The following is an 11,294-nucleotide window of genomic DNA, read 5'->3' as shown; positions in this document are numbered from 1 at the left end:
ATGGCCAGCCCCTTTCTGCTGAGGTCTTCTGTTCATGCCTACAGGCCCCCAGACCACCTCACACTGCCCCACACCTGCTCCCTTTCCCACGGGGCCCACATCTGGTCTTGGAACATTCCCCTGGCTTTGCCACCAAAGTCGTACCCACGGCTAGCACTGAAATGTCTCTTACACTGTTCCAGCACCGTGCTACGGACTTGATGTTTGTTATTGCAGTTAATGCTCATAACCACCTACGAAGCAGGTAAATCTGGCAGGCCATATCCGTGAGTGTTTATTTAAAAACTTCTGCCTTAAGGTCTATTGTCACAAAACACTGCAGGCACATTTCATCTGTCACTGGTTTTGATTACAGACAGGAATTGGAAGATTGAGGCTCTAGCTTAGCTTGACCATAAACTCACAATGAGTCTTAGGGCGAGTCAGCAATCTCCCAGTTTCCTTCTCACCCTAAAATTCTGGGACTTAAGAAATAATTCTAGAATAAGAATGTGGCATGTTGGTGTTTCGTGTGGGAGGTGAAAAAGGCTAGTTAAGACCTCAGACGCAGAGAGCCCAGACAGTACAGATAGAAGTAACCCTTAAACGTCTGGAGCATATCTATGCTCTGAAAAAATGATATTAAAATGTCTCGAAATCTAGGTCTTTATCATTGTTGTTGTTTCTTTTTAAATTTTATTTATTTGTCAGAGAGAGAGAGAGCGAGCACAAGCAGGGGGAGCAGCAGACTCCCCGAGGAGCAGGGAGCCCGATGCGGGATTCCATCCCAGGATCCTGGGATCATAACTTGAGCCAAAGGCAAACGCTTAACCGACTGAACCACCCAGACGCCTCTCACTGTTTCTTTCATAATCCTAATGAGAAGTCTCAATAAAAAAAGAGGTTTCAGCCCATGCTTTCAAGAACCTGCAAAACATTTGTCCCTCTGACTCATTAACTCCACTACCAGAAATAAATTCTAAAAAAACAATCAGCAGCATACACAGAGATGTGTGAATGACACTAGTCTTTAGTAAAAAGTAGGAACAACTCCCGTCCTTCAATGGCTGCTCACGTGACTCCAGAAAGGGTCTCCGAATATAGTAGGGCTCTCTCTCCTCACCCCGACGGCAGGTGTACGTCATAGCACTCAGCAGCCTCTGATGTTGTATACGTGCATTTGTTTACTGTTTCTTTCTTCCAGCTAAGCCTTAGCTCCAGGAGAGCAGCAGGGGCAGATCCAAAATTAGTGAGGCCTGCAGAGCATATAAATCTGACGTCCTTGTTCAGAAAAACAATTAAAAAAAAGAATATGATCCCAGAGTTCTGGGATCGAGTCCCACATCGGGCTCCCTGCTCCGCGGGAAGCCTGCTTCTTCCTCCCCCACTCCCCCTGCTTGTGTTCCCTCTCTCGCTGTTTCTCTCTCTGTCAAATAAATAAATAAATAAAAATCTTAAAAAAAAAAGAATATGAAAATGAATATTGATTTGGAACGAAAAGAAAAAGTCCTCGGAAGGCCCCTCATTAGCCTTAGAGCAAATCCGCGTCAGAGCGGAAGGGGCGTGGTCTGCCTTGTTCAAAGCTGCGCCCCCCGGCCCTAGAACAGAGTCCGGCCCCATGGTAGGGGGCTCAGGAAATACTTGCAGAATGAAAGAGCGCCTGATGATCGAGAGCCGGTTCAATGAATGAGCTAGAGGAGGTAGAAAGAGTTTCCGTAACTGGCCCCTAAACGCCATCAGTAATCGAAAGAACTGGATTTGAGCGTAGGTCTCTCTCCCCTCCTCTCCGGGTTCGTGGCTGCACAGCTAGACTCCATCCCAGCCTCCTCTGCCGTCGGGGGGGGGGGGGGGAGGCCTGTGACCACGTGACACAATTCTTGCAAGTTAAATGTGAGCAGAGATCATGGTGCCACTTTGCGGCTTGAGGCTTAAGTCCATGGGTATGCCTCCTCCTCATGCCTTCCTTCCACCCGCTGGCTAAAATCTGGACGCGGTGGGAGGCGGCGGGATTCCGTTTGACAAGATCGTGAGGGGGTTGGCAGAGCAATAACTTGGAAAGAACCAGGTTCTCAAATGATCATAAAGAAACAAAGCTCCTTCACTGACCGGCACAGTTTACATCAGGATTGTGACGTGACAGAGAAATAATCTTCTTTGTACTGTAAACCATGGTGTGTGTGTGTGTGTGTGTGTTTTAATTTAATTTATTTATTTTAGAGAGAGTGTGTGCTCAAGCAGGGAGGGGCAGAAGGGGAGGGAGAAAGAATCTGAAGCCGACTCCGCACTGAGCCGGAAGCCCCACACGGGGCTCGATCCCACCAGCGCAAGACCGTGACCCGAGCCGGAACCAAGAGTGGGCAGCTCACCCCACTGGACCATCCAGGCGCCCCAAGTCATGGTGTTTTGAGGCCTCTCTGTTATGGCAGTTTAGCTGCACGTTAACTAACATCGTTTTTAAATCCAGGCCCTTTTCATCACGCTGTACTTTCTCCTAGCAACGCTACCAGACACAGGGAGGGGGATTTACTTAGGGTCAGCCTGACAGAGCTCTTGTGGCTATCTCCGGGCCGTTCCTCATGCTTCCTTCCAGACTAATAGAACAATGGCTAGCTCTGTGTCCGGTACTGTCCTAAGTACTTTCCATGAAATGGCTCATTTAATCCTTACCTTAGGAGCACATAGAATATCTCCATTTCACAGCTGAGTAAACTGAGGTGCACAAAGGTTAAGCACCATAGCTAGTAAGTGAGAGTGGGATTTAGAGCCATGCCAGCTTGTTCCACTGCTTACTCTCCCAGCCACCATGGTACGTTCTTCTGACCCTCTTGCTTCATTTCTTTCTTTCTTTTTTTAAAAAGATTTTATTTATTTATTTGAGAGAGAGCATGAGCAGGGGGAGGGGCAGAGGGAGGGGGAGATGCAGACTCCTGGCTGAGCATGGAGCCCAGGACCTTGGGATCATGACCTGAGTGGAAGTGAGACGCTTAACTGACTGAGCCACTCAGGCGCCCCTTGCTTCATTTCTTTTGCTGTCCTCCTGTCCTTCAGATCATTCAATTCTCACCTTGTGAAGAGGCCAATAGAACACCAGATGGCCATAAAGAAAAAGAAGTTTCTGTGTGTCCGCCCCCCTCCTTCCCCCCCGTCAAGGGTTCTACCTTTTATGTCCCTTCGGTATCTTCCTATGGTGTTGGGAACTCCAGCATTTGGGGGGTGCCATTTGGTACAAATCACCAGCATTCCATCAGGCACCCTGGGCACAGTGAAGAGAGCCCTGAACGGGGAGGCTGAGGTTCCATCTCTGGCCTGGCTCTGCCATGGGTTGGTGTGCAACCTTGACGATGGCACTCTTCTCTGTAAAGTGACAAAGAGGGATGATCCCTAAGGTCCCACGACTCTGAAATCGATACCCTGTGAGTCTTTCCTTCCTTGGCCCACTATCTGTCCGCTGGCACTACTGGCCTGCCTTTTTGCAGAAGGCCAAGGAGCAGGGATCAGCTCCGTATTTGGGGTTTTGGAGGGACACCACATGGTCTCACTGGATTTAGAGACGCAAAAGGAGAAGATGAGGATGAGTCAGACTCTGTCGGTTTCCTAGCAGTCCTGCCATCTACAGGCTCAACGTCTCCCGCATATACAGATGCAAATGAAATAGGATTCAAGAGCAAGAGTGGGGACAAGGAAGCTTCTGGGCTTGAAGAGGGAACCTGAGCCCAACTGACCAGTGAAACGGTCCCCAGCGTGGAATCCTAGTTTGCCTGCAAGTTGGGATAGCATGCCCTCCAAGAGACTAATGGATGAATGTGGCGCCGGTGCCTAGGAACTTCTGCCAATCATGGCAAAATGAGTATCTCCTGAAAGAGAGAGATTGAGCAAGAAGAAGAATTTGAGGATGCGTGAATGAATAAATAAGGGAAAAGGCAATTTTCCCTCCGCAAAGACCTTTGAGCAATCAAACAGAAAAGGCATTCAGCTCTCCAGGATGGACACCCCCGCCCCCCATCACTACTTCATGTTGATTGGTCGTGGCTGGAACACATGTAGGTTATGGGAAACCTTTGAGTCTGACTCACTGCTCAAATGGCTCCTTCCTGATTTTACCAGAGTCCCCCTTCTGGAAATTACTTGCACATGGTTTGATAGAGTATCATTTCTGGGCTAAGAAAATGGCAGCCAGGCCCCATTTGGTCATATGATGAGCAGTGACAGGAAAAAACAGGGAAGAGATAAAACCTTAAACAGGGTGGGCCTCTGCCAAAGGGAGGGTGTCTAGTGCCCTTTTGCTTTCTCAACAAAATTACGAAATTGAGCGTCTTGACTATTCGCACCTCGCTCACTCTGTCGAGTGGGTGGCATAAGGGAGGAGCGGGCGGTGACAGGAAAGGACATGGGGCTCCGAGAGGTCAGGAGCTGAGGGACGAGGACCATGAATTCAGAGCAAAGGGGCATCGGAAGGAGCAAGTCTGTATCATGTTTAGCTAACTTCTTTCTAACAAAGGAGAAATTCTGTGCAGTCATGGATGATCTGCAATTTAAAGAGCCAGTGCCAAACTGAGTTGAAAATATGCTTTGTGTGGAAAGGCATTCATAGTGTCGACACCCACATACCTCCCACCCAAGGGAAGTTGTCCGCTACCTCTGAGGACTTGTCAATGACATGGGTCCCTTGGCGCCGCCACTTCCCCCTCTCTCCTCTTCCTTCCATACCGGTTGCATGTCTGTCACTTCAGTTCAGCCTGGACATCTGGAACCTTCCCTCCGAGATAATATCCCCACCTCAAATTAAAAACGGCCCTTTCCTACTTGATGGGAGCCCCGGTGTCAGGATAGTTGAGGACGATTGCTGAATGGCAGTGTGATGTGGAGATTTCCTGGGGATTTCAATTCCTTGGCTCCCCCTACCCTTTCATGATAAAGGTTAATCACGAGGGGAATGAAAACAACACACAATCTTATGAGAAATGAGGAATGGGTCAGATGGAACCCACAGAGGCTGGCTGGGATTTCAATTTTCTTACTGTAATGAAAACTGCATTTCCATTAACTGCTGCAGTAGAAATTACTTCCCGGCGGTCACCTGTGATAGCATCATCCCGTGGGTCACGTGGGGCGCACGGATGCTGCGGGGGGAGTGGTGTGGGGGGGGAATGGTTGCTGAGGCACGTTCTCATGATCACCTTCCACACCATCCTCGGGAGGCTGCAAATGAGCAAAGGCGGTGCTTTGGTGTGGAAAAAGAGGCCCAATTCATACTATCATGGTGATTTAAAAACTCTTTCCCTCTCCTACCCTTTTTCTGTGACCTTCCCTTCCCTGATTTGAATTTGTGGTTTTCTGCATGTGTTCTGCAGGACGCCTGATAGAGGTCAATCATAATAAATGACCGTGTTATGTTCCAGGGACCTACTCTGAGCCAGGCAGTGGACCCGGTGCTTCATTTACCTTCTCCCTCATAGTTTCTTTTCTTTCCTTCTTTCCTAAGATTTTATTTATTTATTTGACAGAGAGACAGCGAGAGCAGGAACACAAGGAGGGGGAGCGGGAGAGGGAGAAGCAGGCTTCCCGCTGAGCAGGGAGCCCAATGTGGGGCTCGATCCCAGGACCCTGGGATCATGACCTGAGCTAAAGGCAGATGCTTAACCCACTGAGCCACCCGGGCGCCCCTCCTCATAGTTTCCACTTCCCCACACACCAGAGATTGTCCCTCCGCGCTCACCTCTCCCTTCTACCTTGATAATATAATGTCACATTTTTTTTAGCTAGGCACATGGATTTCTACGAGAAGGCCACAGAGCACAGCCTCCCTCGTGGCTACATGTGCCTGTGTGGTCACTGTCTTGTCAGCAGAAGTGTTGCAATTCTGAGCAAGTGTCCTAAACAGGAAGAAGCATGCCACTTATTGTCTCTTCTTTTCTATGCCAACTGGAATGTGGACCTGATGGCTGGATGTGAACAGCCATATTGGGCCACGAGGTGGAAGTCACTTACTGGAAATGGTAAAGCAACAAGAAGGAGCTGCAGTCCCTGATGATTGTGAAGGAGAATGTTGAGGGTGTTTGTCACTTGCAGCCGAACCTGTCCTACCAGAAATATCCTGTAAGAAGGTAGTAGAATGAGGTGTTGGAGAATAGAGGCCTCCAGGGTCAGACACACCTGGGTTAAAATCCTGCCTCTTCCATGTGCACTAGCTTCATGATCTTAGGCAAATTACTTAGCTGAGCTAGGTCTGATTCTTCATTTGCAAAATCAGTATAAGTAAAAAATAAACAAAACGGATTGGAGGAAAAATTAAATTAGAATACACTTAAAATTTTCAGCATCGTGCCTGGCACATGGTAAGTGCGTGACAAAGAATAGATATTATCATTCTAATATTATAAGTGAGGAAACAAACCTCGACGAAGTTAGGAAACTTCTCCAAGGCCATAGACACAGATAAACAACAGAGAGTATTAGACCTGGAAGCTCCCAAGGCTTGTGATTTTTCCATGACATTGACCACCATGGATGCCCAGATGTCACCATGAAAAACAAGGGAAAAAAGTTAACTCTTTTTCATGCTTGCTAGTGAACACACACACACGCTACACACTTTAGGTAGCTCAGCTCATTCTTTGAATGTAAAATTATTAGTTTTACAAAAGAATCTACTGAAACAGAAATGTTTGTTTGCACGAATATGTGCCAATATCAGTAGGTACAAAGTTTCTGGCAAGCTGTGCTGTTGTCCTCAGACCCTTCAGGGTCACTGGCTGGTGATCAGTCCCCTGTGACATTTCTGCATTTCCTTGCGTCCACACTGAGCTCGAGCTCACTTTTTCATTTGCAGATGAGTGGAACTCAGAGATCTCAGTCCTTCGTATTTCCAGTCTGTGCGGGCAGTGTCCTTCCTGCCCAGACTTTCTATCAGCCCAGGGCCGAGGTTTGGACGGGACTGTTTTATAGCAACTGAGGGCTCCTAACAGCAAGGGTGAACTCAGTGGCCCATAAGTCGAGGTGGATGATTTGAGGAGGCAGGGACTGTAGAAAGTCAGGGACTGTGTCTGTTCTGTTCACTGATGCATCTCTACTCAGAAGGACTTAATCAATATGTAGTGAAGCATATTTGGATGAATGAGAGCTCTCAGGATCACCATGCAATAAACCATCTTGAATAAATCAAGCCACTGAGCTGATGCTCACAGGACTCCCCCATGGGGCTTGGGTAGGGGGGTCACTCGTCCAGCTTTGCCCCCAGCACCCAATCCCACCACTCCAATAGCATTCCTTCTTTCTTTTAGGGAGCTTCCCACCACAGGCTGCTTTTTTGGAGGGCAGGTGGTAGAGGGAAGTGCCTGCTCTTAGAAACCAAAGGGGCCGGATCCTCTCTCTGCGAGCTTTGAATTTGCACAACCATTGCAAGAATGTGGGATGGTTGGAGGCCATTCACTGCAGGACCAGTGCGCAGACCACACGCCTCTGCTCTGAGTCTCCTCTGGCCTCGCCTTTACCAGCTGCCTTAGTCCCTGCCCACATTCCCACCCTCGACTTCCAACCTCCCACGGAGTCTGATGTGCCATAAAGTCTTTGAATAATCCCCAGCTCCTTTGTTTCTTAAAATAGCTTTCAAGCAACATTGCAAGAGAGATTTTGTTGCTAATCTTTGTCTTCCCTGATAGACCTCAAGATTATTTGGTAAATTTCCAAATAGCAACTTGGGAGCAGCAGAGAGAAGTTGTATGGTCAAGGCCAATATTTTTCAATTTGAAATATTGGGACCGAAGTAATGGGAGAAGGTGACAGTGACTATTTCTGAAATGATTATTAGGATCGACACTTTGGCACTGACAAAGTTGGAAAGAAGTGAGTTGAAAACTGGATCCATGGCTCAACACGGTGCCAAACACCTAATTTTACAATTGTTGATGCATTTTTCTCATGGAGGAAGAATGTACTTTGGCAGGTTTCTCCTCCCCACCTCCACCGCCCCGCCCCACAGAATGGTCATTGCCATGAGGCCTCTTCACATGTTGTGATGATTCTGGGTCATTTTCTCAAGTTTGGAATTGTGGATATGGCCATGACTGTTTCCAGACAGAAAACAGTGGAATCCTGGAAAGAGCTGAAGAAATGATCAACTGTGATTTCGTACTTTGATCCAACTGAATGAAGAAAGCAGGTCCTTTGGGTTTTACACATCCGTGAAAGCAATCAGGCTCTCCTATTCTCCCCTCTGAGTGTTCTCCGAAAAGAATGCACTTGCATTTTTTAAACTATATCAGAAAATATGTTTCTTTGGTCTTTATAGCTTAAAAAGAATGATTTTGAGAATCAAGTTTCATATGCCAATTTTTTTTTTTTAAAGATTTTATTTATTTATTTGAGAGAGAGAATGAGAGACAGAGAGCACGAGAGACAGAGAGCACAAGAGGGAAGCGGGTCAGAGGGAGAAGCAGACCCCCCGCTGAGCAGGGAGCCCGACGTGGGACTCGATCCCGGGACTCCAGGATGATGACCTGAGCCGAAGGCAGTCGCTTAACCAACTGAGCCACCCAGGCGCCCTCACATGCCAATTTTAATAGTGTAATTTCTGTTGGAGTAATTAGCTCCCTTCTTCCTCATCTTTTTCTGAATCCACTGGAAAAAGCAAAAAGACAAAGGAGGGAGGCCGAGAGACACCAAAATAACATCTTTCCTATTGATAAGGCCGACATTAGAGAAAGTGAAATATATCTGTGGGCAAATGGACTTCCTAATCCTGAGCCCACATATTGACCAGACTTGCCCATCTGGCCGCACAGAGTCAGACCACTGCTAGCCTCCACACAGGGTAGGCGTGGAGAGCTTTATTGCTATGCTTGCCGTGGGTTTGAGAGCCACCTAGATCATGTTTTCTCTGGTATTTCCTAAAAAGAAGACACAGGAAGGGGCTGGCCTGTGCATGCTTCCTTTCTTCTCACAGATTCCCCGATTAGGTAAGTCCCTCTGCTGTCCTGGGGAGGAGTGAGTGAGGGCTTCAGGGAGATGCTATGCTAATGGGGCTCACAGCGCAGGGAAGGGAGCTCCTGAGTAGGAAGAAGTACCTTCCCTGTGAAAGTCTTCAGGGACAAAATCTATTGCAGTCAGCATTTTTTACTTACCAGTTTTGGTTTCTATCCCTCTCTCCTCTTCACTGCCCCTTGAACATTCTAATTTGAGCAAGAGGGGGAAAAAAAAAAACTGCATAGGAAAAAGAACGCTGGAGACCTGGGTCCTGGTTGGGCTGGTGGGTAAGTCATGGGGGCTCTCTGGGTCTTGTTTTCCTCCAGCCTGAAGGTGTGGAAGAGGTTGTTCCTTGCTAAAGCCAGTCCTATGGTCTGGCTCCCATACTTTTCCTTCTGGGAACCTTGCCTTCCCCTGTATTTTCAACTTCTTTTCTCCCCTCGCTGGGTTCCCTCCATAGGCTTTTAGACATTCACAGATTTTGCCCACTTAAAAACAATATCCTCACTTGACCCCCGCCCTTTCTAGCAACTTCCTTATCTCTGTATCTTCATTTTTTTTAAATAAAGAAACTTTTTCAAAATGTTGTCAGAATGTGCTGCCACTTCATCTACCCCTCAAAACAGACTGGCTTCTGGCTTCTAGCTTTATGATACCCCCAAATGCTTCTTGCTAAGTTGGTCACTCATCTTTTACAGCTCAATCCAGTGGACGTTTTGGTTCTCGTTGTACTTGATTTCTCAGCATTATCTGACACTGCTGACCAGTCCCTGCTCTTCAGAAATCGCATTTCCCTTTGTTTTCCTGACACAACACTTTCTTGGTTATCTGCTTCTGAAGGCTCATGTCCTTCTAGTCAGCTAGATCTTAGAGTTCTGCAATATCCAGGTCCTCCCTAGATTTCTCTTTATTCTCTTTCACTAAAAGAATAATGAGACAGTTTACTTATTCAATAAATTTTTATAGGCACCACTATGTGGTAGGCACTATCTTAGGCATGGAGAATTCAACAGTAGAAAAAAAATTCCCTGCTCAGATAGAGCTCCCACATTCTAGAGGGAGAAGAGAGTCAATAAATAAGAAAATGAGTATATATTAGGTGGTGACCGTGCTATGATGAAAAGTAAGTTGAGGTGAGGGAATGCATATTTGTGTGTGGGGAAGCAATACTATAGTTATATAGAAGGGTCAGGAAGGGCAGAGTCCTGAAAGAACTGAGTGACTGGAAGAGCTTGAGAAGGATTGGTGTTAATTTTTCTTTAAATATTTAGTAGAATTCACCTGTGAAGATATCTGGTCCTGGACTTTTTTTTTCATAGGGAGGTTTGATTACTGATTCACTCTCTTTACTTATTATAGGTCTGTTGTGGTTTCTGTTTCTTCTTGAGTCAGTTTAGGTAATTTGTGTGTTTCTGAGAATTTGCTATTTCATATAAATTATCAAATTTGTAGGTGTACAATTGTTCATAGTATTCTCTCCTAATATTTTTTATTTCTTTACAGTTGGTTGTAATGTCCCCATTTGCATTTCATTTTATTTCATTTTTCTCTTTGTCAGCCTACCTAAAGGTTTGTCAAGTTTTGACGTGTGTGACTGAGCCACAGAGTTGTCTAGTGGTTAGCATTCTAGGCGAGATGACAAATAATACCAGCTAACATTTACTGAGAACTTGCTGTGCATCAGGCATTTATTCCAAGTGCTTTACCCAGGTGGTAAGTGTAGTAATTCATCTTCTTTTTCTTCTCACTTTCCAGATGGGGAAACTAGGGCATAGGGAGAGGTGAATGTCTTGTGAAGATCCAATGGCTAAAGGGGCAGAGGTGTGATTCAAGTCAACAGTCTGACTCTAGGACCCCATCTTTACCTCCATACTCTTACTTTCCCAGACTGTGAGTCCAGTGAAAAGAAATTATCAGAATATCAAAACGAAGACAATAAAACAAAACCTCATCTCATAGATCTCAGTATATAATTTTTCTCTTTTTAGAACTATCTGAGAAATATGTCATTTCCAGCTTGGAGTAAGAAATGGTACAATAATTTTACCACCTAATTTTACTCCCTAGCTGGTTCCAGGATATTAATAACTAGAGTTGGACCATCCCTGCTACATTTTGGTTTTCTTAAAAATCCCCAGCTATTTTCCAATATATGCCATTTTATAGAATATATTTTTCCCAAGTATTTTTTCCTTTCTGGGGTAACAAAAGCATGTTTTAACAGCACACAATCCATATGCTTCTGATTTACTTGTACTCAAATCTCAAAAGTGTTGCTTTATAAGCGTTATTTTATTCCTCTTCAAACGGACTTGAATAAAAATTTCTTAACATTTTCTTCCTCTTGAACACTA

The sequence above is a fragment of the Leptonychotes weddellii genome, chromosome 2, assembly GCF_054177405.1.
Source record: "Leptonychotes weddellii isolate Sample4059 chromosome 2, ASM5417740v2, whole genome shotgun sequence".
Taxonomy (NCBI): domain Eukaryota; kingdom Metazoa; phylum Chordata; class Mammalia; order Carnivora; family Phocidae; genus Leptonychotes; species Leptonychotes weddellii.
The sequence above is the reverse complement of the archived record's forward strand: the minus strand, read 5'-3'. Positions refer to the sequence as shown.